Source organism: Culex quinquefasciatus, chromosome 3, assembly GCF_015732765.1.
Source record: "Culex quinquefasciatus strain JHB chromosome 3, VPISU_Cqui_1.0_pri_paternal, whole genome shotgun sequence".
Lineage (NCBI taxonomy): Eukaryota > Metazoa > Arthropoda > Insecta > Diptera > Culicidae > Culex > Culex quinquefasciatus.
This window is the reverse complement of record NC_051863.1, coordinates 130,628,446-130,652,885: the sequence shown is the minus strand read 5'-3', so window position 1 is coordinate 130,652,885 and position 24,440 is coordinate 130,628,446. Positions and strand designations below refer to the sequence as shown.

General features: G+C 31.6%; 1 protein-coding gene and 1 pseudogene across 1 annotated transcript in view; both read left to right on the top strand.

The window, feature by feature from the left end:
• Positions 1-24,440, top strand: part of LOC119768845 — a 189,980-nt gene that overhangs the window by 121,492 nt on the left and 44,048 nt on the right. The window lies entirely within an intron of this gene.
• On the top strand, positions 19,539-19,908 carry LOC6050640 (annotated as a pseudogene).

The window sequence follows — 24,440 nt, the reverse complement described above, 5'->3', positions numbered from 1 at the left end:
GTTTTTGACAGAATCCGGTTCTTTTGGTCACAAATGAAAGCTTAGGACGTCCTCTTTCCAAAACCGACCTGGAAATCCGGATTTGGTCACCGAGAATCGGCTACAACCAAAAAAAGACCTTTTTGAGACCCCAACTTTGACGACCTGTATCTCTGGCAAATTTCAACCAATCAGGATGCTCCTGGTTGCATTCGACAGGTACCTGTACTTTGTTATGGTTTCGTTTTAGCAATCTGCCAAAAATGTATGGACTTTCGTAATTTTTGCTCTCGTGGATCAAACTTACTTTTTGCCCAGGTATTTAAAAACGTGGGTTTTATAGAAAATCTAGATGTATGGGTATCAAAAGATCGGAAATTTTAAGCCCTTTTTGATGCAACATTGGTTGACTTGTGAATTGTGGACCGGTGGAATGCCGGCGGGTTTTCCGACGACGTAATTCCGAGTTGGTACGAAATTCCAACGAAAAATCTATTCTATCGAAACAAAGTACCCCAAAACGGTGTTATACCCACTCCACCACAATATTCCTCTAATTGGTCGCAGTGGTATCAAGGCTCAACAAAAAAAAATACCCACTCCAGAATGTTTATTTAGCAATTCTATGGTAATATATTGGCATTAAGTTAAATTTAAAGTTTGCAAAATTAAGTTAAGATAAGTTTTATATAGAATTTCCAGAGTTATATAAACTGTTATACTAAGTAATAAGTAAACTTTATATTCAATCCAAATTATTTTTTCATCAGTCAAGGATGCCTATCTGGAGTTGGGAGACTGGATTTATGGTCTTTTCATGAGCTTTTTGTATCAAAATGTTCGGCATGAGTTTCTGAACAAAACGTACTACTAAGTTTTTGCCAAACTTTAAATTGTTTACATGTTTCATCACAAAATGTGCATAGTGCCCAAGGGGTGTAAATACTTTTTTTACATACTGTAAATATGTTCTCAAAATTGTTCACAAAATACCGCATTTAACACTAATATTTTCAAAATTTGCCATATTAGATAGGGGAAAGTGGGGCAAGTGTAACAAGCTAAGGAAATGGGTTATAATCCATTAAAAAGTTAAAAAATCTGTCGGATTTTATTATAATCATCTTATTCTAGGTCTTGACTAAGACTTTGTAAGAACAAGTTTTTGAAAAATCCTGTTTTTTAATGTAAAAAAATGATTTCAAATTTTTTGATTTTCCGTACATTTTACTCAACAAGTGGGGCAAGACAAACAACCCGTTGGGGCAAGAGGAACAACCCGTTGGTGCAAGAGGAACAATACATGAAAAAACATGTTAATTTGCTAACAATTGAACTGTTATCACTTAGATACATCAGATTAGAATGTATTTTGAAAGGTTTCTTCCATTTTTAGATTAAGTAATAATATTTTACCAAAAATCATTTTTGCGAAAAAAATTAAAAATTTCATAATATCGCTATATTTTATATGGACATTTTTTTTAACAATTGTTTATCAGTTTTTAAGTACTTTAAATACATGATAAAATATGTTGTAAATCCCAATAAAATATGTTACTGCTGCAATTCGTAATTTTTTCCATACTAAAATTCAATATGGTACACACAAGATTTTTTAAAAGTTCTCAACAAAAATAACCAAAAGTTAAATCATACTTTGTAATAGGTGCTTGTCATTGGTAGGGACGCTACTGATCTAGGAAAAACAGCATTTTGAAAAAAGTGAGCCTTCAAACGAAACCTTAGCCTTATTTTGTACTTTCCAAATATTATAAGAAAACAAAGGTTTTGAAAAAAGCATCATTAAATCTTATGCCCCATGGCGTTTACGTCGTTTTGACGGATATGTGGTAGTAGAAAATTGCTGTTCAAGTAAAATCAATAATTAAAAAAAAAACAAACAAAAAAATTAAAAAATTAAAAAAAAAACTCTTAAATTAATTTATAAATACCACCTAAAATACAACATGAATGCAACAATTCTCGACAAAGATTTACACGAACTTTTTACTGAAATATATAACTCATGAGACTTTTCACCTATATTTGAAGAGTTGATAAAACTTAGAATTGAAAATTGCTGTTCAAATAAAATCAATAATTAAAAAAAAACAAACAAAAAAAAAAATAAAAAAATTAAAAATAAAACTCTTAAATTAATTTATAAATACCACCTAAAATACAACATGAATGCAACAATTTGAATGTAGGGGTTAAGCATGCAAAATTTCACTTCGTTTTGTAACCATATTGCATAATTTGAAAATTAGAGTATTTTCGAAAAAAAATTGCGGTAATTTGTGAAAATTTTGTTATTTTTCAAAATAAGCTCTAATAAATTGAAAAAGCATACAAAATGCATTGAAATTTTTAAAAAATTGAGGTATTTTTGAAAAAATACGGTATTTTGATGAAATTGTTGTTTCTTAAAAAACTGTATCAACGTGAAAAATCATACAAAATTTAAAATCGCTTGGAACCCATGCTGCAAATTATGATAATTTTAGCTTTATCAACAAAAAAAAAAAAATACGGTAGTGGAACTATACCCTTTTTCACTGCCGTTTTACGGCGATATGATGTATACGCCATTTTGGACATTTTCAATTTTATTGTACAGTCTGATAAAGAATCTTATAAGCTACCTCCTGACGAAAGAATTTTTCAAAAAACTGCTCTGGGGCCCATTTTATTAAGAAAACAAACAATGATGTATACGCCAATTTTACTCATCATGATGTATGTATACATTGAGAATTGATAGAAGTCAAATTCAATACTGATTGAATATTGATTTGAGGTTTTGGGACCAAATCAAGATTGAACAATATTTTATTACATTATTTCGATTGAATTCTTAAGGGGACGTCCATTAGGCATCATCCATAAAGTACGCCACGTTCTGAGGGAAGAGGGGGGTTTTGAGAAAGCGTGACGTTGCGTGTTAAAAGCATAGGGAAATCGTGACAAAGGGGGGTGGAGTAAATTTTGGCTGATTTTAATGTGACGTACTTAATGGATGACACCTTATCCACATCCACGTAGACACTTTTTTGAAAATTCTAGACCCACCCACCTCCCTTGCTGACAATTGTTCATGCAAAAAATGTGTTTATGGAGCATAGACAATCGCTAAGGGAGCGTTATTTTATTACTTAACGCAAAAAATCGGATTTTTAGAACCCCCTCTCGTAACAAAATTTCCATACAAATTTAAAAAAATTATGGAGCGTAAAACGGCCTCCGACCCCCTCCCCAAACTGCGTTACGTAATAAAAGAACGCTCCTAATACCTTCCCCTAAAGTACCCACGTGGACAATGCATTACGAGATCCACTCAGCTATCAAAATAGCTGGCACAAAAAATAAAGCCAGCTTTGATCGAGCAATGTATACATACATCATTGGGCAGGAAAAGTAGTGATTTTTTATTGCTATTTTTACGGCCAAATGATGTTTGTGGTTTAAAATCGTAGAGAATAGGAAAAAACAAGAAATTTTGTAGGGCCACATTTTTATTATACTTTTTAACAGTTTCTACAGAGCAGACCTCAAATTAGTCATTTTAAATTGAAAAACGTTACTTAATCCACCCTTAGGTGGTTGGTGCCTTCCTCTCATTCAAAGGGTAATGCTATCCAAAATAGACACGCTCGTGGGAAGGTCTTTAAATTACCCATCCAAAGATAGGTCACATGATATATTTGGAATACGTTTTCATCTAAATATCTGAGAACTAGCCTCCAAAAAGTGTATAAATAACTCTTAAGTGCTTATAACTTTTGATAGGGTTGTAAGATCTTCAATGTTTTGGACGCGTTGGAAAGGTCTTTTGATTACCTGTTCAACGACGGCTTGCATGATAGATCCGGACAACGTTTTCATCGTGATATCTGAGATCCGGCTTCCATAAAGTGCATAAATAACACTTAATTGCTAATAACGTTTGATAGGGTTGTCAGATCTTCAATGTATTGGTCGCGTTGGAAAGGTCTTTTAAATACCTTTCTAAAAATGTATAACATGCTGGGGTTTGTTGCAAAAACCACCCTTTTTACAATCTTCCGGACTTTAGTCAAAATCGTTTTTTTAGCATAACTTTTGAAGTACTTTACTAAACTTCAAAATTTTCAATAGGGACTTATGGGACCCCAAGACGAATCGAATGAGACCAAAACGGTCCAAATCGGTTAAGCAAGTGCCGAGATAATCAAGTGCATATTTTTTGGTGCACAGACCCACATCCCTACACACACACACACACACACACACACACACAGACATTTGCTCAGAATTCGATTCTGAGTCAATAGGTATACATGAAGGTGGGTCTAGGAGGTCTAATTGAGAAGTTCAGTTTTCGAGTGATTTTATAGCCTTTCCTCAGTAAGGTGAGGAAGGCAAAAATGAACAAAAACAGAAAATCGTGTCTACAGCAAAATCACCTCAATGGCGTATACATCATATCGCCGTAAAACGGCAGTTCAGCCTATTTCTATTATCGGCTTAGCACTTTGATCCCGAATTATAGCATTCATAAAGTGTTTCTGACTGTTCCAAAGTAATAAATAGCTCAAATAAAAGTGAGCAAGCACATCTGAAAATGTTGATTTAATAGCCGAAATCGGCAAAAGTGATGAGAATTGATCGAACTTAGAGGCTTAGAGTGATTGAAATGGGTATATTTCCCCTATTTTGTAAAAAATGTAGTATTTTACAAGAATACTTAAATGAAGAGTAAAAAACATACCAATTTTCCCATGTTGCAAATCATAAAAAAATGAGTATTTTCGAAAAAAAAGTACCTGGGCAGACGGTAATAACAAAATTCATGCCATTTTAATAACAAATACTGTTAAGATAACCGAAATTGTTATGGAATCTTCTTGAAAAATCCATTGTGACATAAGAGTTTAATAACAGTTTATGTTACCATAACAACATTTGTTACTGGTCTGATATTGGTTGAAAGCCAAAACAACTTTGGAATAACATTTTTTGTTATAGAAGAATAACTCCAACTGTTATTGTTTTTTTTTGTTAAATTAACAAAAAATAATCACAAATATTTGTTCGAAGAATAACTAAAAATGTTATTTTTTTTTACAATAACAATCCAGTAACAAAAAATCATAACGACGAATTACAAATCTTGTTATAAACAACATAAATTGTTATTTGCCTAGTATTTTCAAATATAAAGAATGTTATTCCCAAGTTATTTCCGTCTGCTCGGGACCGGTATTATGTGAACAATTTTGAGTTTATACTTTTTCTTTGAAAATTACAAAATTTTGAAAAAAATGTATTCTTGAATTAATCGATTTTAGAAAGATTATAGAAAAGTTATCCTCCATTATCGGCGATAAGATTATCGCCGATAAAATTATCGAATTATCGATAACGATAAATTATCGTTTTCGTCAGATGATAATTTTATCGATTGGCAACCTTGATTTCTATGTCATTTTCGAATATAAATTCTACAAAACCAGGATATCATCTAAGTTTCTCCTGAAACCACCACCATATAAAACTATTTTGCTACCTTTAACTGCCTGACGATTGACAAAATCCCGCATCTCTCAAACCCTTCTATAAATATTTTAAAATGCAAAAAAGTAGCAAACACAGCAATAGAAGCAGCAATTCCACTCAAAATTCCGCCCCGCAATTTCCAGCACGTGCTCCAGAATAAAAGGCAAAATAACAAAAAAAGAAACCGCCACGTTTGGGGTGGCGACGGCGGCATCTTCCCAGATATCTTCGTCTTCAATGTGCTTGATGTGCCCGGCTCCTCGCTGGCTTGGCGCTTTTCTTTTATTTTCCCTGCCCTGAGTTTGTATGTGTGGGCGTGTGTTTGTGTGTGGGGGTGGGAAAACTTTTCAAGACAATACACCCATTTATGCTTTGTGATTTTCACAATTGGGTCACACATTCCAGATTTTCCAGTGGGAAACAGGGGTGTGGACTGGGATAAGGGATCGTGTGTGTGTGTGTGTTGGCTCATACACATTTAAGAGCGAGTCCACGAGCAAAGCATACCCATCTCGCATCGACCTCACCAATCTGCCTGAAATATTCAGGGGTTGTTTGTACATATAAAACAAGCATCTGGCCAAAATATGAGCTATCTAGGTCAACGGGAAGTGGGGCAAATCGGGACACAAAGTTTGAAGGTTCAAAAACGTCAAAAATCGTAAAAAGGCTGTAACTTGGGCAAAATTCAATTTAATTTAAAAATTCAAAATGCATCTGAAAGGGCTTAAAAAATGCAACAAAATGCAGGATAGAGCACCCCGATTGGTTAAATCTAAAGGGAGTTATTGACATTTTAGTGAAAAAATAGCACAATTTTCAAACTCAAATAAAAAAGTGTTCCATCCAGATATCAACTCGGTTCGACCTGCAGCTTGTAGGGGACATCTGGGACTACCATCTGAGACTGAGAACGCTTTGGGTAAGGCAGTTTAACATATTAAATAGACACTTTTACTTTTAGTAAATTTTTTGGTTGTAAATTTTTGCTCGGGGGACCCCTTAGATCCCATTTTCTGATGATAATTTTATCATATTCGTGTTCCTGAGACAATTTCACAATAGAAACATGCATAAAAATGTTTGTTTTCATCCATTTTAACCCTTTAAAAAATGAAAGTTAAAAAAAATCTTCGATTCACATTTATTGAAAATCAGGTTCGTTTCCAAGGATACTAGATGACACCAGAAAAAAAGCAGCATCTCAATTTTTTTTAACTTTCATTTTTTAAAGGGTTAAAATGGATGAAAATAAACATTTTTATGCATGTTTCTATTGTGAAATTGTCTCAGGAGCACGAAAAAAAAAACGAAACTATTGGCACTACGCCCCCCGGGGCATGGCCTTCCTCTAACGTGGGATTTCTGCTCCAGCGCCTCTGACGAGACAGGAGAAACCGGGACCGACGTTTTACTTCACCATCCGATAGAAGCTCAGTGGATAAGGCGGGAATCGAACCCGCGTCTCATAGCATCATCGGGATCGGCAGCCGAAGCCGCTACCCATGCGCCACGAGACCCACCGAATATGATAAAATTATCATCAGAAAATAGGATCTAAGGGGTCCCCCGAGCAAAAATTTACATCCAAAAAATTCACTAAAAGTAAAAGTATCTATTTAATATGTTAAACTGCCTTACCCAAAGCGTTCTCAGTCTCAGATAGTAGTCCCAGATGTCCCCTACAAGCTGCAGGTCGAACCGAGTTGATATCTGGATGGAACACTTTTTTATTTGAGTTTGAAAATTGTGCTATTTTTTCACTAAAATGTCAATAACTCCCTTTAGATTTAACCAATCGGGGTGCTCTATCCTGCATTTTGTTGCATTTTTAAGCCCTTTCAGATGCATTTTGAATTTATAAATTAAATTGAATTTTGCCCAAGTTACAGCCTTTTACGATTTTTGACGTTTTGAACCTTCAAACTTTGTGTCCCGATTTGCCCCACTTCCCGTTGACCTAGAGTGCTCATATTTTGGCCAGATGCTAGTTTTATATGTACAAACAACCCCTGAAAATTTCAGGCAGATTGGTGAGGTCCAAACGACGTCCCATACAAAGGGGTATGCCCTGTTCGTGGACTCGCTCTTAATTTTTCATCTTCAATATCCTTTATGGAGACTGAAATCTTCCGGAGAGAGATTCGCGCAATCCGTGCCAAGTCTGTTGAATTAGCTGTCCTCCCAGTTGTTTCCAGTCATTTTGCGATTTGTTTCAAAGGGGAGGAATTGTATTAAACCATTTGGAAGCCAAAAAAGGACGTTTCTTTTAAAGGATTTTCATTTTCTTTTTATTTTTACAATATTTTTGGTTTGATTTCAAAATGAAAATCATATGGTTTCCTTACAAAGTTTAATTTAATTAAAACTTATGTTTTTGCTCAATAAAAAAAAGTTTTTCCTGCTAAAAACAGTCTAACTCAGTTCCAGTTAAATCTGATATAGTAGTTCCAATTCGTCAATGCCAGCATGTTCAACATTTCAGTCCACTATTTTCATCTTCTAGCCAGTTTCGACTATTTTTATTTTCACCAGATTGCGATTTCCCCCTGAAACCAACGACGATGACGACTTCACTACACCGACGGAGGTCGTTCAAGTTGTTTTGATATTTACTCACTCAATGCTAGCATGTTGTTTTAGATGTTTTCACTGACTGCCGCTCGATATAGACTCGGAAATTTTTCCCCGTTTTGAACCATCAACCATTTGGCATTCTGACGTTCTGTTTTTCCTCTTTCTCCGCAACTCTTTACCCGCTTTGCCCAACCAGCAGAGTGAATGAATTAAGATCTGTGCCGCAGCATTTCTCCCCACCCAACTCTTCAGTGAAATTCCTCTGAATGAAAGTGAGTTTCAGCACTCGGGAGCCGGCTTTTGAGCAGTTTCATCTGGTTCAGGAGGCACCCGGTGATTCGGCTGAGTGGCACTTTTCAGTTACATCTTTAATCGCCACTCAAGCAATTCTGAGAGTTTGCTTTAAACCAAGTCAAAATTGTTGAAACAAAAATTGCTATTTTTCGAACAGAAATATCATAAAAACAGTAGTTCTTTTCAACTTTCAAACGTAACCCAACCGAGAAATTGATTTTTCCGGTTCTACAACCATTCATGCAGCTTTACTAAGGTAAAAAAGAACTTTTCAAATCTTTTCCCCATGAACCTTTACTGTGACACAGTCAAAACAGAAAAACCACGACCACCACCAGAAGCCAAGTTCCATAAATCTTTCAAACGAAAAAACGTTCCTTTGGAGACAGTTTTTTCTCCTTCAAAACTGCAAAAACCCCTCAAGAAAAACAAAAAAAGACATTGAAAAGGAACAGCTCAACTCTGAACCCCACACTGCCACATATCGTTGGCAAATATCTATCCCCCAACTCTTTTTCGTTTTCATTTCTTGCTTCAAATTCAATTTCCTTGGAAAATTACGGGTTTGCGCTCCCCTCTCGGCGAAACCTCCCACCTTTTGGCTAGAGCTTGAATAGAAGAAACTCCAAAAAAGACAAAAAAGACAAAAAAGACAAAAAAGACAAAAAAGACAAAAAAGACAAAAAAGACAAAAAAGACAAAAAAGACAAAAAAGACAAAAAAGACAAAAAAGACAAAAAAGACAAAAAAGACAAAAAAGACAAAAAGACAAAAAGACAAAAAGACAAAAAGACAAAAAGACAAAAAGACAAAAAGACAAAAAGACAAAAAGACAAAAAGACAAAAAGACAAAAAGACATAAAAGACATAAAAGACAAAAAAGACAAAAAGATAAAAAGACAAAAAGACAAAAAGACAAAAAGACGAAAAAAACAAAAAGACAAAAAGACAAAAAGACAAAAAGACAAAAAGACAAAAAGACAAAAAAGACAAAAAAGACAAAAAAGACTAAAAAGACAAAAAAGACAAAAAAGACAAAAAAGACAAAAAAGACAAAAAAGACAAAAAAGACAAAAAAGACAAAAAAGACAAAAAAGACAAAAAAGACAAAAAAGACAAAAAAGACAAAAAAGACAAAAAAGACAAAAAAGACAAAAAAAGACAGACCAAAATTGACCATTTTGCTTCAAATCCCACCAGTGTGCAAAGTGGTTCCAGCTAGAGAATATTTTAACTGGATGTGGTCTATTTGGCCGATTGTTGATAGCGCAATAACAATAAAAATATTGCTCATTCCATAGCCGTTTTCTTCCCCATCCCCACCCACAAAACATTCCACCCCCACTTTGCTTATATGCACGTGTGTACGTGATGTTTCCAGCAAAGTAAAAAAATCGAGAAATGCGATTGCGATTCCTTTCGTTTCACTTTTCCACAGGTTTCACATTTCGAAAGTTGAAGATTGGCAAAAAGCGAAAAGAGCAAAAATATTTTACTATCAAAACATTTTCCTCCCTCCCGAATCACTTTGAGTCCTTTTCCCCTTGAAGTGTGTGTGTGCAAATTCGCAGTCCTAAATCGAAGAAAATCGAAATAAAAGTTTGCTCGCTGTTTTTATTTTTATTATTTCGCAACCTGAAATGGAGCCTCTCTCTTTTTTTTGGTTGATATGTGAACGGAGGAAAAGTTTTCCTCCCAAACTTTTCCTCCCCGAAAGTCGTGACTTTTGTTGCAGCAGTGGCGCTTTTTAGTGCAGTTTGATGTGCATTTTGGAACCAACCGGAGCATAAGGGGGCTTTGGATTTGGAGGAGGGGGTGGCGAAAAAAGGACGACCGGTTTTCCGGTGTGGCTTTTTCTGTTGATTTAGGTTGGTTTTGGGGGAGTGATGTGCATGTGTGTTTGAAGGAAAAAGAAAAGAGAAAAAAAGTGTAAACGAGGGGCTTGGGAAATTTATGCCCACATTCGCAGTTTTTTGGAGGGTCGTGGTTGGTGTTTTATGGAAGGTGCAAATATTTGCAAATATTTGCTCGTTTTACGAGGGGGTCAGTTTTGGCTGGTGGAGAATTCAATTTGGAGCTTTGGAAGAGGACTTTGGAAAACAGCTTTGTCAGCGGTTGCAGTCTGATATCCTTCTTCGTTTGATGTCAGAAATTGGAAGCAGGAAAAATATAAAAAGAAATCCATTAGTCATATTTGATACCAAATAAAATAAAATTGTTTAGTTTTCATAAATCACGTGGACGCTTTTTTGGAAATGTCACCCCGTCCCCCTCCCATCGTGGACAATTTCCATATAAATAAAATATTTTTTTTATGGAGCGTGGAACGGTCCCCAAGAATGTTGAAAAGACAAATTAAAAAAAAAAAAAAGATTATTTATAGTTAAAGTCCTCGAGAGTAAATCAAGTTTTACCTCTAAACCTAGCCTGGCCAACCTATTTTCTTCATTTTTCAATGTATTGCTCACTTAAATAACAGTTTCAGATTTTCCTCGTTTTAATTTCTCATTAATTGTTAGGAGTTCCGTGAGTGCCTTAGAAAGGAACGGGTGCGTGTCAGTTTGGTCTTTAAAGTAATGTAAATTTTGGTGTGTTATCTATTGAATTTGTTAGTGAAAAGTTGCTCTATACGATGTCCAGAACAGGAGGATTGTGAAATTGGTGAAATTCCATAGCTGAAATGATGTTTTGGTGTAGTTTTGAGGCATTTTAATTTTGCATATTTCGCTGGTGGTCGGTCAGCCATCTTCCCAAATAAAATTTGAGAGTGATAAAGCAGGGAAGAACTGTGAGTGCTTGAGTGTGTATTGGTGTCGCAAGTGGGTTCCTAACGTTGTGTGACGGCTGACAGCTGGCATGGCCGGTACCTGATGACGTAGCAAATCCTGTGAATGCTGTGGATGATTTGGCCGCAAGATGACACGAGGAAGAAGCTACATTGCCGTCATTTTAGCACCAACCGGAGGATGCTGCTTGCTTTGCCTGCTGAGATGTGTGACGGGAAGGGGGGGAGGGGGGGTATGTGATCAAGGCTGTGAAGAAAACTGCGGCGGTTTGCATGAAAGAGGATGTGCGTTTGCTAGTGTTTGTGCTGGTGGCTTGGCACACTGCAAGCGGTTGCTTTGATGCCGGTGACCGTGAGTGACCGGGAGGTTGTACTTCCGAAATGTCAATGGCTGCCGTCGAGATCATTGAAGCTTGTGAGTTCGTTCTTTGTTGGATGTTTTTGTGATTTTGAATGTTAGAGAGTATGTGTGAGTAAAACTTGTAATTATGTTTCGGAATTGAGTTGGTTTAAGTTCGTCATCAAGCTTCAAGTTTAAATAACATTGTGACGTTACGCAAAACCTCTCAGCTTTCCTGAAAAGACTAAGTGACGCAAGCGACCTTTTTTCACAGCTAAGCGTTTTGACATTTTCCCTATTGAGAAAGGCCATAATCATTTCTAGAGTTTTTTTAATAGGTCCTATAAACATATGAAAGACAATAGTTTATAGGTCCTTTTCAAAAAAACTCTGGATTTAAAGAATTGTATGATTGGTCATGAATGTAAGGAAGCATGAATGAGTACTACTTTTAAATTAAATATTCTCGTCGCGTAAATAATGCATATTCGGACGTTAAACTCAAACGCGTTGACTTTCTAATTACTCATTACGATTTGATTTTGTAAATTCATAAAATTAATAATGTTTTATAATCCGGTTGATATAATATTTTATACAGTTTTGGTCGTCTCGGCAGATTTTTTTTTTGCGTTTTTTAAGCATTCGTGTCGACAAATTATTTACATTGAACGCGCGTTTTTTTATATATATATATTGAAAACAGTAAAATAATTGCAAAAGCAGCAAAACCTAATCATATCACTTGAGCTCGATAAACATGGTAACTCGTCGTTCGCTTCGTTAATCAATACCGCACTAAAAATCAATCATTTAAAACTCCTGAAATCATCCCAACTTACAAGTTACACTGTTTAATCCTTCATTCTTTAATTACAAATGATTTTGGTTTTATCTTTCCACAGCCGGCTGTCTAAGATTAAACCATTTCATTAAAAACTTTACAACAGATAAACGGGAAATGTCTCATCCGCAGCATCCGATTGCTTGCCTTGAGAATAATATATAATACCTTTCAACAAACACTATGATTTTGGGTCGCATCATCATCTTCTATGATGAATCCTGACCAAACACCCCATCCTACTAACAAGTTTTCAGGTTCCTGGCGCTCGTGGGGTGTAAGCACAGAGTAAATCAGCTGCCCTAGTAGCAACCTGCGCTAACTAACATTCCCGTCCCTTAAACTCGAGGTCTACAAACTGACATGGCGGGCGCCGTTGGTGGCCAATGACTGTTACCTATTCGCAACTGATCTAGTTTTGGCAATCATGGTGTTTTATCTTTTCAGCGCATTCATACATGCTGTTGATAAGGGAAACACCACTAGATCGTCGAAGCCTATGACCAGTAGTGCTGAAAGGATATTACGGTTCTGTTCAGCAACGGAGGGGCAACCATGGGTGATCTCTCATGCTCATGCTCATGCTCATGCTCGTTTTAATTTCTCATTAATTGTTATTTGAATTATAATTCTATCAGAATAGAAAAAAAATACGAAATCAACAGGATATTATTTTACAGAGCAAGGATGTAATGTTGAATTGAAGTAAAATTTTGGAACAAAATTTATGGCAATAAGGATATATTTATTGAAAATTTCAGAATTATTTATAATATGCAAAATAAGAAAAAAGAGTTTTAAAACCAAGTAGAAAAATTGTATTTGAAAATTACTGTTGAAAATTAAATCTATGTAAGATAATTCAAATTATCGAATTTTATGTTTAAGAAACTAGCCTATCATTTCTAAAGGGACAAGTGGGTTATAGAATAGCCCCCTACAATTTTTTACCATTTTTTTTTATTTTAGGTGAGAATTGCTCATTATTTATCCTTGTTTTTATTTTTTGGGAAACTCTTGGATTTTCACAAATTGTACCTAATTGCTTTTTCATGATTAAATTATAAAAATACTTTGAAAATTACTTTAAATTTTACACAACTTAATTATCTTTGATATATTGTTCACAAACAACTGTGGAAAAAACCATTTTTATAATAACTTGATATATCAATTTAAAAAATATAAACCTTCATCAGGCGAGGGGAATCAGGACACATGGGCCGAATTGGGACACAATATTTTGATTTTTCTAATTGGTTTTGATTAGAACAGACTCAGACTGTTTTCAAATTTAAAAGCTTTAAGTGCTCTGAAAGCTGCTGTCCCTATTTAGACAGTAGTCTCGATTCGCCTCAGATGACGGTATTTGATGAGATGTCTACAAATTCGAAACAAAAAACATTCAAAGGATAATTAAAAATTTGATAAAACTTAAATGATATTTGATAGGTTCTTTACATACTGAGAAATGTTAAAACTTAATAAAAATTAATTTGTAATGTACACAATTTATTTGTTTTTTTTAATGAAGGATTGCAGAACATAAAAAATATACTTAGTCAAAGAAAAAGCTAGATTTTTAAAGAATCAAGCAAGAATTATTTTTCTCAATATAATTCGTATTAATCGATCGAATCATCGCTCATTTTGATTAATAAAATAATAACATTCATTTATTCAGAAATTTCAGCATCAGCACTCATTTGTCGCATTCCAATTTTTTTTCAAGTCAAACACAATTTCAAGAGAAATTTTAACCAAGTAGATTTTTGATTGTTTTCAAAATATCTACGTTATTTTATGTATTCTGAACAAGAATATTTTATTTTATTTAAAATATCCTCATTTTTACTATGAATTTCAAATACGTTGTGCTCAATTCTCAAAATCTTGTTCAAAGAAATTTTCACATTTTTAAACAGCATGATTTTTTTGGTTTCAAAGCGTTATCGAATATTGGGGCCATCGATAAACTACGTAGATTTGAATTAGGGATATTTTCTAAAATATGACCACAAAAATTATAAAATGATAACAATTAAAAAAATTTCAAGTTATACTTTTTCATGATATTTTTTAGATTGATTCTAATTTTACAATCGAAAAATTCAGTTGAAAAACGAGTTTTTCTTGGTGTCACTTTATCAGCTGTCATTGTTCAGTTGAGGGTGTTTTGGGAAGTTGGTTGAATGAAATTTTAAACTATTTTTTTCGAAATAAAAAACATATTTTTCATCAAACAAGCATTCGATTTCATAAAAAAAATATGATCATTTAATTCCTACTATTTCAAAATAAGAAATGTTCAAAAAATTTAGTTATTATTCTTCTCAATAAATATAATCTTTAAATTATTAAAAAAAAGTAATCGAATAACATAAAAAATAAATGGTCCTTTATTTTTTCTCTTAATCAAGCAAAAAATATTATTTTCTTATTAATTTAACCATCAAAAAAGTTTTCAATTTTTTTTGTTAAAACTTATTGCAGTTTTTATAGATTGTAAGATTTTGTGAGATTTTGAATAATTGATGATTTGGAACATTTGATTAATTTTTAAATTATTTCAAAAATTCATTTTTTAACAGTTGTTAGCCATAAACCACGTGCATAAGGGAGGAGGTTGATAGTTGAATTTTTTTAAAAACTATCCACGTTGTTTTGAAAAACCTTGCATTTGTTTAAAAAAAAATAACGTTTTGTTCAAATTTGAGCAACTTCATTTCACTTTTTTTTTTATTTTTCTACTTTGGTTATTCTTTTTAGGGTGGTAGACGGTGTCTTTCACTTTTGGGGCAATGATTGTCAATGATGGTTCTTAATTCAGGGTCCAGAAATGGTAAATTTAAATGAAAAAAAGCAAAGTAAACCGGGACCGTGGTGTAGGGGTAAGCGTGGTTGCATCTCACCCAGTTGGCCTGGGTTTGATCCCAGAAGGTCACGGTGGCAAATTTTGAGACGAGATTTGTCTGATCACGCCTTCCGTCGGACAGGGAAGTAAATGTTGGCCCCAGTCTAACCTAGTGGTTGGTCGTTAGCTCAGTCCAGGTGTAGGAGTCGTCTCCCTGGGTCCTGCCTCGGTGGAGTCGCTGGTAGGCAGTTGGACTCACAAACCAAAGGTCGTCAGTTCGAATCACGGGGTGGATGGAAACTAAGGTGTAAAAAGAGGTTTGCAATTGCCTCAACAATCAAGCCTTCGGGAATCTCGTAATCGAGAACGCCAAGGCAATGCTGTAGAGCGAATAATTTGATTTTTGAAACTATTTTTTGATTTAAATATTCTGAACCAAGATTTGAATGTTTTTTTCCCAAAACAAACATGGCCGAAAAATGGCCGATCTGGAATGATGCCTTTAAGAGCCTTAAATAAGGCAAATACTTTAGGGAGCATCCATAAAACACGTGGACCCTTTTTTGAAATCTCAGACCCCTCTCCTCTCGGGGACAATTTGCATACAAAAAAATATTTTTTGTACGTCACACTAAAATCAGTATTGGGTAATTCTCCGCCAACTCACACAGCAGTTGCCCCGACCCCTCTTCGATTTGCGTGAAACTTTGTCCTAAGGGGTAACTTTTGTCCCTGATCACGAATCTGAGGTCCGTTTTTTGATATCTCGTGACGGAGGGGCGGTACGACCCCTTCTATTTTTGAACATGTGAAAAAAGAGGTGTTTTTCAATAATTTGCAGTCTGAAACGGTGATGAGATAGAAATTTGGTGTCAAATGGACTTTTATGTAAAATTAGACGCCCGATTTGATGGCGTACTCACAATTCCGAATAAACGTATTTTTCATTGAAAAAAACACTAAAAAAGTTTTAAAAATTCTCCCATTTTCCGTTACTCGACTGTAAAAAATTTTGGAACATGTCATTTTATGGGAAATTTAATGTACTTTTCGAATATACATTGTCCCAGAAGGGTCATTTTTTCATTTAGAACAAAATTTTTCATTTCAAAATTTCGTGTTTTTTCTAACTTTGCAGGATTATTTTTTTAGAGTGTAACAATGTTCTACAAAGTTGTAGAGCAGACAATTACAAAAATGTTGATATACAGACATAAGGGGTTTGCTTATAAACATCACGAGTTATCGCGATTTTACGAAAAAAAGTTTTGAAAAAGTTGGTTGTCATCGATCATGGCCGTTCATGGTCACCCGCGACAGACACGGACGACGAAACGAAGAAAAATGCAAAAAGTAACATTTTCAAAACTTTTTTTCGTAAAATCGCGATAACTCGTGATGTTTATAAGCAAACCCCTTATGTCTATATATCAAAATTTTTGTAATTGTCTGCTCTACAACTTTGTAGAACAATGTTACACTCTAAAAAATAACCCTGCAAAGTAAGAAAAAACACGAAATTTCAAAATGAAAAATTTTGTTCTAAATGAAAAAATGACCCTTCTGGGACAATGTAGATTCGAAAAGTACATTAAATTTCCCATAAAATGACATGTTCCAAAAATTTTTACAGTCGAGTAACGGAAAATGGGGGAATTTTTTAAACTTTTTTAGTGTTTTTTTCGATGAAAAATACGTTTTTTCGGAATTCTGAGTACGCCATCAAATCGGGCGTCTAATTTTACATAAAAGTCCCTTTGACACCAAATTTCTATCTCATCACCGTTTCAGGCTGCAAATTGTTTCCGTCACGAGATATAAAAAAACGGACCTCGGTTTCGTGATCAGGGACAAAAGTTACCCCTTAGAACAAAGTTTCATGCAAATCGAAGAGGGGTCGGGGCAACTTTTCCCGATTTCGTGTGAGCTGGTAGAGAATTACCCTATTTTTTTAGAATATTTTGAAAAAATCTAATTTGAAAAGAGTTAACTTTTTTGTTTATGTTACTTGCAAAACTTCTCACTCGCTCAAAAGAAGAACGCGATTTGCTGCAGCTTCAAAGGTTTTTCGGACCTCAGAACAAACTGATTTTTACAGCAACTTTTCTGGTAGCAGCTTAAAACTTAAATTAAATGATTTTATTTCGCATGATTCAGATTATGTTTAATCTGGTGAAAAATTATACCCTCTTTTGTGGCTTTTAACTCCCACACGCGCTGCTGTATTAATTTTTAATTAGGAATACAAAATGAGTATATTCAACGCCCTAAAGAGCCTAGAAGAGCCTAAGCTGATCAACTGATCGAACCAGGAAATTACGCAATTACGTTACACTTTGTAATGGCTTAAAAAAAAAGGCAAAATATAATTATGAGAAATTAAAGAATCATACTCAATCAAAAACAAGAAAAAATAATGATAGAAATTTCCAATTAACACAAGTAAAGTTTAATAAACAAAAAAAAAACTGAAAATAGAAAAAATAAATACAGAATAATCTGAAAAAATTATACAGTTTGGAAAAAATATGTTTCTTTAAAACAAATAAACAATGTTTTCAAATTAAAACAAATTGTATGTTCAGGAAAAAACTATTTGATTCAATAAAACCAACATCCCAAGTAACATTTTTTCCCAGGAGTTCTACAAGAGCTCTTCAAGATAGCTACAGCATAGCAGTTTGGACCGCGGTAGGATAAAATTCTCTTCAAAAGTTCTTCAGGAGTTTGGAAGAGTACTTGAAGAGAGTTTTATCCTACCGCGGTCCAAACTGCTATGCTGTAGCTATCTTGAAGATCTCTTGTAGAACTCCTGGAAAAAATGTTACTTGGGATTTTAACTTTTTTTTGTTTCAAATAACATCAAACAGTTCCATTATCCTGCTAAAGTGATTTGAAATTCCCAATTTTGTTCGATTCCTCAGCTGCCTCTGACTACCAATTAAAGTTAAACAGCTGGTGCGCGCGGCTATTACACCATAGTTTCCCTTGTTAAACATCATCATTTTCTCATAGTGTGGAAGATGGGGAGGAAAAGCGGAAATAGCAACAACAACAAATCGAACATGTTGCACGATTTTGTTGGTACACACACAAACACACACACACGTGGGAGCGGAAAATGCGAGTTGAAACGATTTTCCCTGAAATCAATTAGCTACAAGTAATTTTGGAAAATGGAAGGGGGTGGGGGTGGTGGGATGTTGTTTGTGTGCGTATATGAGCTTGTTTTCCCATCACCCACATAACTGGGTGGCGGAAAATGAGGAGATTTTGGATCACTTGGGGTGGTTACTACAAATAATTAAATATTTAATTATGTTTTCAAAATTAAATCAGAAGTGCAAAACTTAAAGAGCCTGAAAATTAAATACTTCATCAAGTTACCACCCTGTGATTAATGAAGTGTGCCGAGTTCAGTTCAAATCCCACACGGAACAAAATCCGGTCAGCGTTTTCGAAAAATCTTTGCGATGAATTCGGAAACGTCGAATGTTTGCGAAATCATCGGCAAAGTTTTCAATATTGGAAACTTTACTTTCAATATCGAAACAAAATGCTTCCAAAATCGAACGCACTTTGTTGTCGGTTCATTTGAGAGTGCAGACCGCCGCAGCCAATGCGTTACGGGCTGTCAAAAATAAAAATAAACAAATCCGATTTTATTTGTCGCGAAGTTGTTTCGAAGTGGATGCGGAAAAGCTGGTTGAATTTTGCAAGGTAAGTTAGTAAACACTGTTCGATTTCTTAAATTAATCTAAAACCATTAATTTTCAGCTCACCTCCCTTTTTCCCCGGCTGCCCAGGCTTCGACCCCGAAGGAATCGCCCTCCGTTGGACAGCCGTGTGGAATTTCCGCCTCGCAAGCTTAAATCAAGCGGCCAAATCCATCACGGAATTCAGCATCGTCGGTGCCGACAGCGCTCTTCTTGTCCGGTCCTCCAACCTGCTGCATCCGGTCCGCCGACACGACGAGCGCGGTGCGATTTGGAACGGAACCGCCTTTTTAAGCGTCGACGGAACAATCTCCGGAGGCAGGTGCAGGTATGAGCGCAGATACTCGGTTCCCTCGATACCAGTAGTAGTGACGTCTTTTTTTTCGATTTTAGTTTGCCAAAAGTGAACACACAAATCGCGGTTCTGCTGTGGTGTCCCGGACGGCAAGATCCACATCTTCGATATCGGCCACAAGAAGGCCCTGCTCGAGGACTTCCCGGTGTGCGTCCACCTAGTGTCGGATGCGTATGAGCAGCTGTCCTCGGAAGCGCGCGAGGCAGGCCTCATTTGCTGCAACAAATAACTGGTCAAGTTCTGCGGCAAGGACTAGTTCCACATTCGCATGCGGCTGTACCCGTACTACGTGATCCGCGTCAACAAGATGTCCTGTGCCGTAGCCGATAGACTCCAAACCGGAATGCCAGTCGATCATGTCGGTGCGCTCGAGCGACCGTTTCCGACAGCAGGTCGTCGAGGCTCTGCGTCGTGCCAAGTTCAAGTACCACAGCCGCCGGAAGATCTTCATCTGGAAGAAGTGGGGCTTCACCAAGTACGACCGCGACCAGCACCAGGTGTACTGGGACGAGGTTTGCCTCGTCAGCGACGGTTGCGGTGTCAAGTTCTTCAACGACCACGGCCCGCTGAAGAAACGGAAGGCGTACGAGCGCGCGCGGTTGGCATAGGTTCGTCGTTCGTGTGCAAGTGGGGGCAGCTCCAGAGCTGGCGAAAATCAACTGGGAGGAAGATTTGACCAACGCGGGAAGCAAACCGTCGAACCGGTCCCGGTTGAACAGCCGGAAATGGCCGCGACACGCAGGATAGCATTCAAGTAATCAAGTTTTTGATTGAGCAGTACCAAAACATAACCAAGACGCTGTACGGTGAGTTGCTGTATTACTTCCAGAGCAACATTTGAAAGGGGCGGTACGACATTGCTTTTACGGCCTTTCGTCCCATTTAAACGCGTGTAATGAAAGGCCGTAAGAGCAATGTGGTACCGCCCCTTTCAAATGTTGCTCCAGACTTGATTTCATGTGAATCCTCATTTTTTTCTCTAAACTTCTCCAGACCGACTTAACTAAACTAAATTTTAATAAAAAAATCAATTGTTGTTAAATGAATGAATATTTTTATTTTTCAGCTTAATAATGTTGCTTATTTTTAAAAGGTCATATAATCATATGAAACAGAACAGCATATAGGACATCTTCAAAAAAGTCTATTTTTTAGATTATTGTAATATTTTCAATTTTATGATTTTAAAAACTTTTAAATTGAATTTCAACTATCCCTTTTAACAAACATGTTTTCTATTTGAGAAATTTCAGAATAAAAAAATACGGTATTTAAAATTTTTGATCTTTTGGAATTTACTATGTTGAGAAGTTATTTTTTTTGATTTCATGAATTTTAAGATGTCTAATTTTTTTTAGAATTTTTATAATTTGTTTTTATTTTTAGAAATTTTGTAGCTTATAATTTTTTCAGAATGCTTAAATATTTTATGTTTTTGAAATTTTTAAAATTTTGAGAAGTTTTAGAATTTTTGAATTTTTATATTTTCTTGAATTTTTATAATTTTTTTTTGAATTTTTAGATATTTTTGTTTTTTTTTCTTATTTTTAGCATTTTTTAAATTTGCTAAATTTTAGAATTTTAGAATTTTAGAATTTTAGAATTTTAGAATTTTAGAATTTTAGAATTTTAGAATTTTAGAATTTTAGAATTTTTGAATTTTAGAATTTTAGAATTTTAGAATTTTAGAATTTTAGAATTTTAGAATTTTAGAATTTTAGAATTTTAAATTTTAAATTTTAGAATTTTAGAATTTTAGAATTTTAGAATTTTAGAATTTTAGAATTTTAGAATTTTAAATTTTAAATTTTAGAATTTTAAATTTTAAATTTTAGAATTTTAGAATTTTAGAATTTTAAATTTTAGAATTTTAGAATTTTAAATTTTAGAATTTTAGAATTTTAGAATTTTAAATTTTAGAATTTTAAATTTTAAATTTTAAATTTTAAATTTTAAATTTTAAATTTTAGAATTTTAGAATTTTAAATTTTAAATTTTAAATTTTAGAATTTTAAATTTTAAATTTTAGAATTTTAGAATTTTAGAATTTTAAATTTTAAATTTTAAATTTTAGAATTTTAAATTTTAGAATTTTAGAATTTTAAATTTTAGAATTTTAAATTTTAGAATTTTAAATTTTAAATTTTAGAATTTTAGAATTTTAGAATTTTAGAATTTTAGAATTTTAAATTTTAGAATTTTAGAATTTTAAATTTTAAATTTTAAATTTTAAATTTTAAATTTTAGAATTTTAAATTTTAGAATTTTAAATTTTAAATTTTAGAATTTTAAATTTTAAATTTTAGAATTTTAGAATTTTAAATTTTAGAATTTTAGAATTTTAAATTTTAGAATTTTAAATTTTAAATTTTAAATTTTAAATTTTAGAATTTTAGAATTTTAGAATTTTAAATTTTAGAATTTTAAATTTTAGAATTTTAGAATTTTAAATTTTAGAATTTTAAATTTTAGAATTTTAAATTTTAAATTTTAAATTTTAAATTTTAAATTTTAAATTTTAGAATTTTAGAATTTTAAATTTTAGAATTTTAGAATTTTAGATTTTAGAATTTTAGAATTTTAAATTTTAAATTTTAGAATTTTAAATTTTAGAATTTTAAATTTTAAATTTTAAATTTTAAATTTTAAATTTTAGAATTTTAAATTTTAAATTTTAAATTTTAGAATTTTAGAATTTTAGAATTTTAAATTTTAGAATTTTAAATTTTAAATTTTAGAATTTTAAATTTTAAATTTTAGAATTTTAAATTTTAAATTTTAAATTTTAAATTTTAAATTTTAGAATTTTAGAATTTTAAATTTTAGAATTTTAAATTTTAGAATTTTAAATTTTAAATTTTAGAATTTTAAATTTTAAATTTTAAATTTTAGAATTTTAAATTTTAGAATTTTAAATTTTAGAATTTTAAATTTTAAATTTTAAATTTTAGAATTTTAGAATTTTAGAATTTTAGAATTTTAGAATTTTAAATTTTAGAATTTTAGAATTTTAAATTTTAGAATTTTAGAATTTTAAATTTTAGATTTTAAATTTTAAATTTTAGAATTTTAAATTTTAAATTTTAAATTTTAAATTTTAGAATTTTAAATTTTAGAATTTTAGAATTTTAAATTTTAGAATTTTAAATTTTAAATTTTAGAATTTTAAATTTTAGAATTTTAAATTTTAGAATTTTAGAATTTTAAATTTTAGAATTTTAAATTTTAAATTTTAAATTTTAGAATTTTAGAATTTTAAATTTTAAATTTTAAATTTTAAATTTTAAATTTTAAATTTTAAATTTTAGAATTTTAAATTTTAAATTTTAGAATTTTAAATTTTAAATTTTAGAATTTTAAATTTTAAATTTTAGAATTTTAGAATTTTAGAATTTTAGAATTTTAGAATTTTAAATTTTAAATTTTAAATTTTAAAATTTTAGAATTTTGAATTTTTGAATTTTTGAATTTTTGAATTTTTGAATTTTGAATTTTGAATTTTGAATTTTTAAATTTTTGAATTTTGAATTTTGAATTTTTGAATTTTGAATTTTTGAATTTTGAATTTTGAATTTTTGAATTTTTGAATTTTTGACCTTTTGAATTTTTGAATTTTTGAATTTTTGAATTTTTGAATTTTTGAATTTTTGAATTTTTGAATTTTTGAATTTTTGAATTTTTGAATTTTTGAATTTTTGAATTTTTGAATTTTAGAATTTTTGAAATTTTGAATTTTAGAATTTTAGAACTTTAGAATTTTAGAATTTTAGAATTTTTGAATTTTTGAATTTTTGAATTTTTGAATTTTTGAATTTTTGAATTTTTGAATTTTTGAATTTTTGAATTTTTGAATTTTTGAATTTTTGAATTTTTGAATTTTTGAATTTTGAATTTTGAATTTTTGAATTTTGAATTTTGAATATTTGAATTTTGAATTTTGAATTTTGAATTTTTGAATTTTTGAATTTTTGAATTTTGGAATTTTTGAAATTTTGAATTTTTGAATTTTTGAATTTTTGAATTTTTGAATTTTTAAATTTTTGAAATTTTAAATTTTTGAATTTTTGAATTTTTGAATTTTTGAATTTTTGAATTTTTGAATTTTTGAATTTTTGAATTTTTGAATTTTTGAATTTTTGAATTTTTGAATTTTTGAATTTTTGAATTTTTGAATTTTTGAATTTTTGAATTTTTGAATTTTTGAATTTTGAATTTTGAATTTTGAATTTTTGAATTTTTGAATTTTTGAATTTTGAATTTTGAATTTTTGAATTTTGAATTTTGAATTTTGAATTTTTGAATTTTTGAATTTTGAATTTTGAATTTTGAATTTTGAATTTTGAATTTTTGAATTTTGAATTTTGAATTTTGAATTTTTGAATTTTGAATTTTGAATTTTGAATTTTGAATTTTTGAATTTTGAATTTTGAATTTTGAATTTTTGAATTTTTGAATTTTTGAATTTTTGAATTTTTGAATTTTTGAATTTATGAATTTTTGAATTTTTGAATTTATGAATTTATGAATTTATGAATTTATGAATTTAGGAATTTATGAATTTATGAATTTATGAATTTATGAATTTATGAATTTATGAATTTATGAATTTATGAATTTATGAATTTATGAATTTATGAATTTATGAATTTATGAATTTATGAATTTATGAATTTATGAATTTATGAATTTATGAATTTATGAATTTATGAATTTATGAATTTATGAATTTATGAATTTATGAATTTATGAATTTATGAATTTATGAATTTATGAATTTATGAATTTATGAATTTATGAATTTATGAATTTATGAATTTATGAATTTATGAATTTATGAATTTATGAATTTATGAATTTATGAATTTATGAATTTATGAATTAATGAATTAATGAATTTATGAATTTATGAATTTATGAATTTATGAATTTATGAATTTATGAATTTATGAATTTATGAATTTATGAATTTATGAATTTATGAATTTATGAATTTATGAATTTATTTATGAATTTATGAATTTATGAATTTATGAATTTATGAATTTATGAATTTATGAATTTATGAATTTATGAATTTATGAATTTATGAATTTATGAATTTATGAATTTATGAATTTATGAATTTATGAATTTATGAATTTATGAATTTATGAAT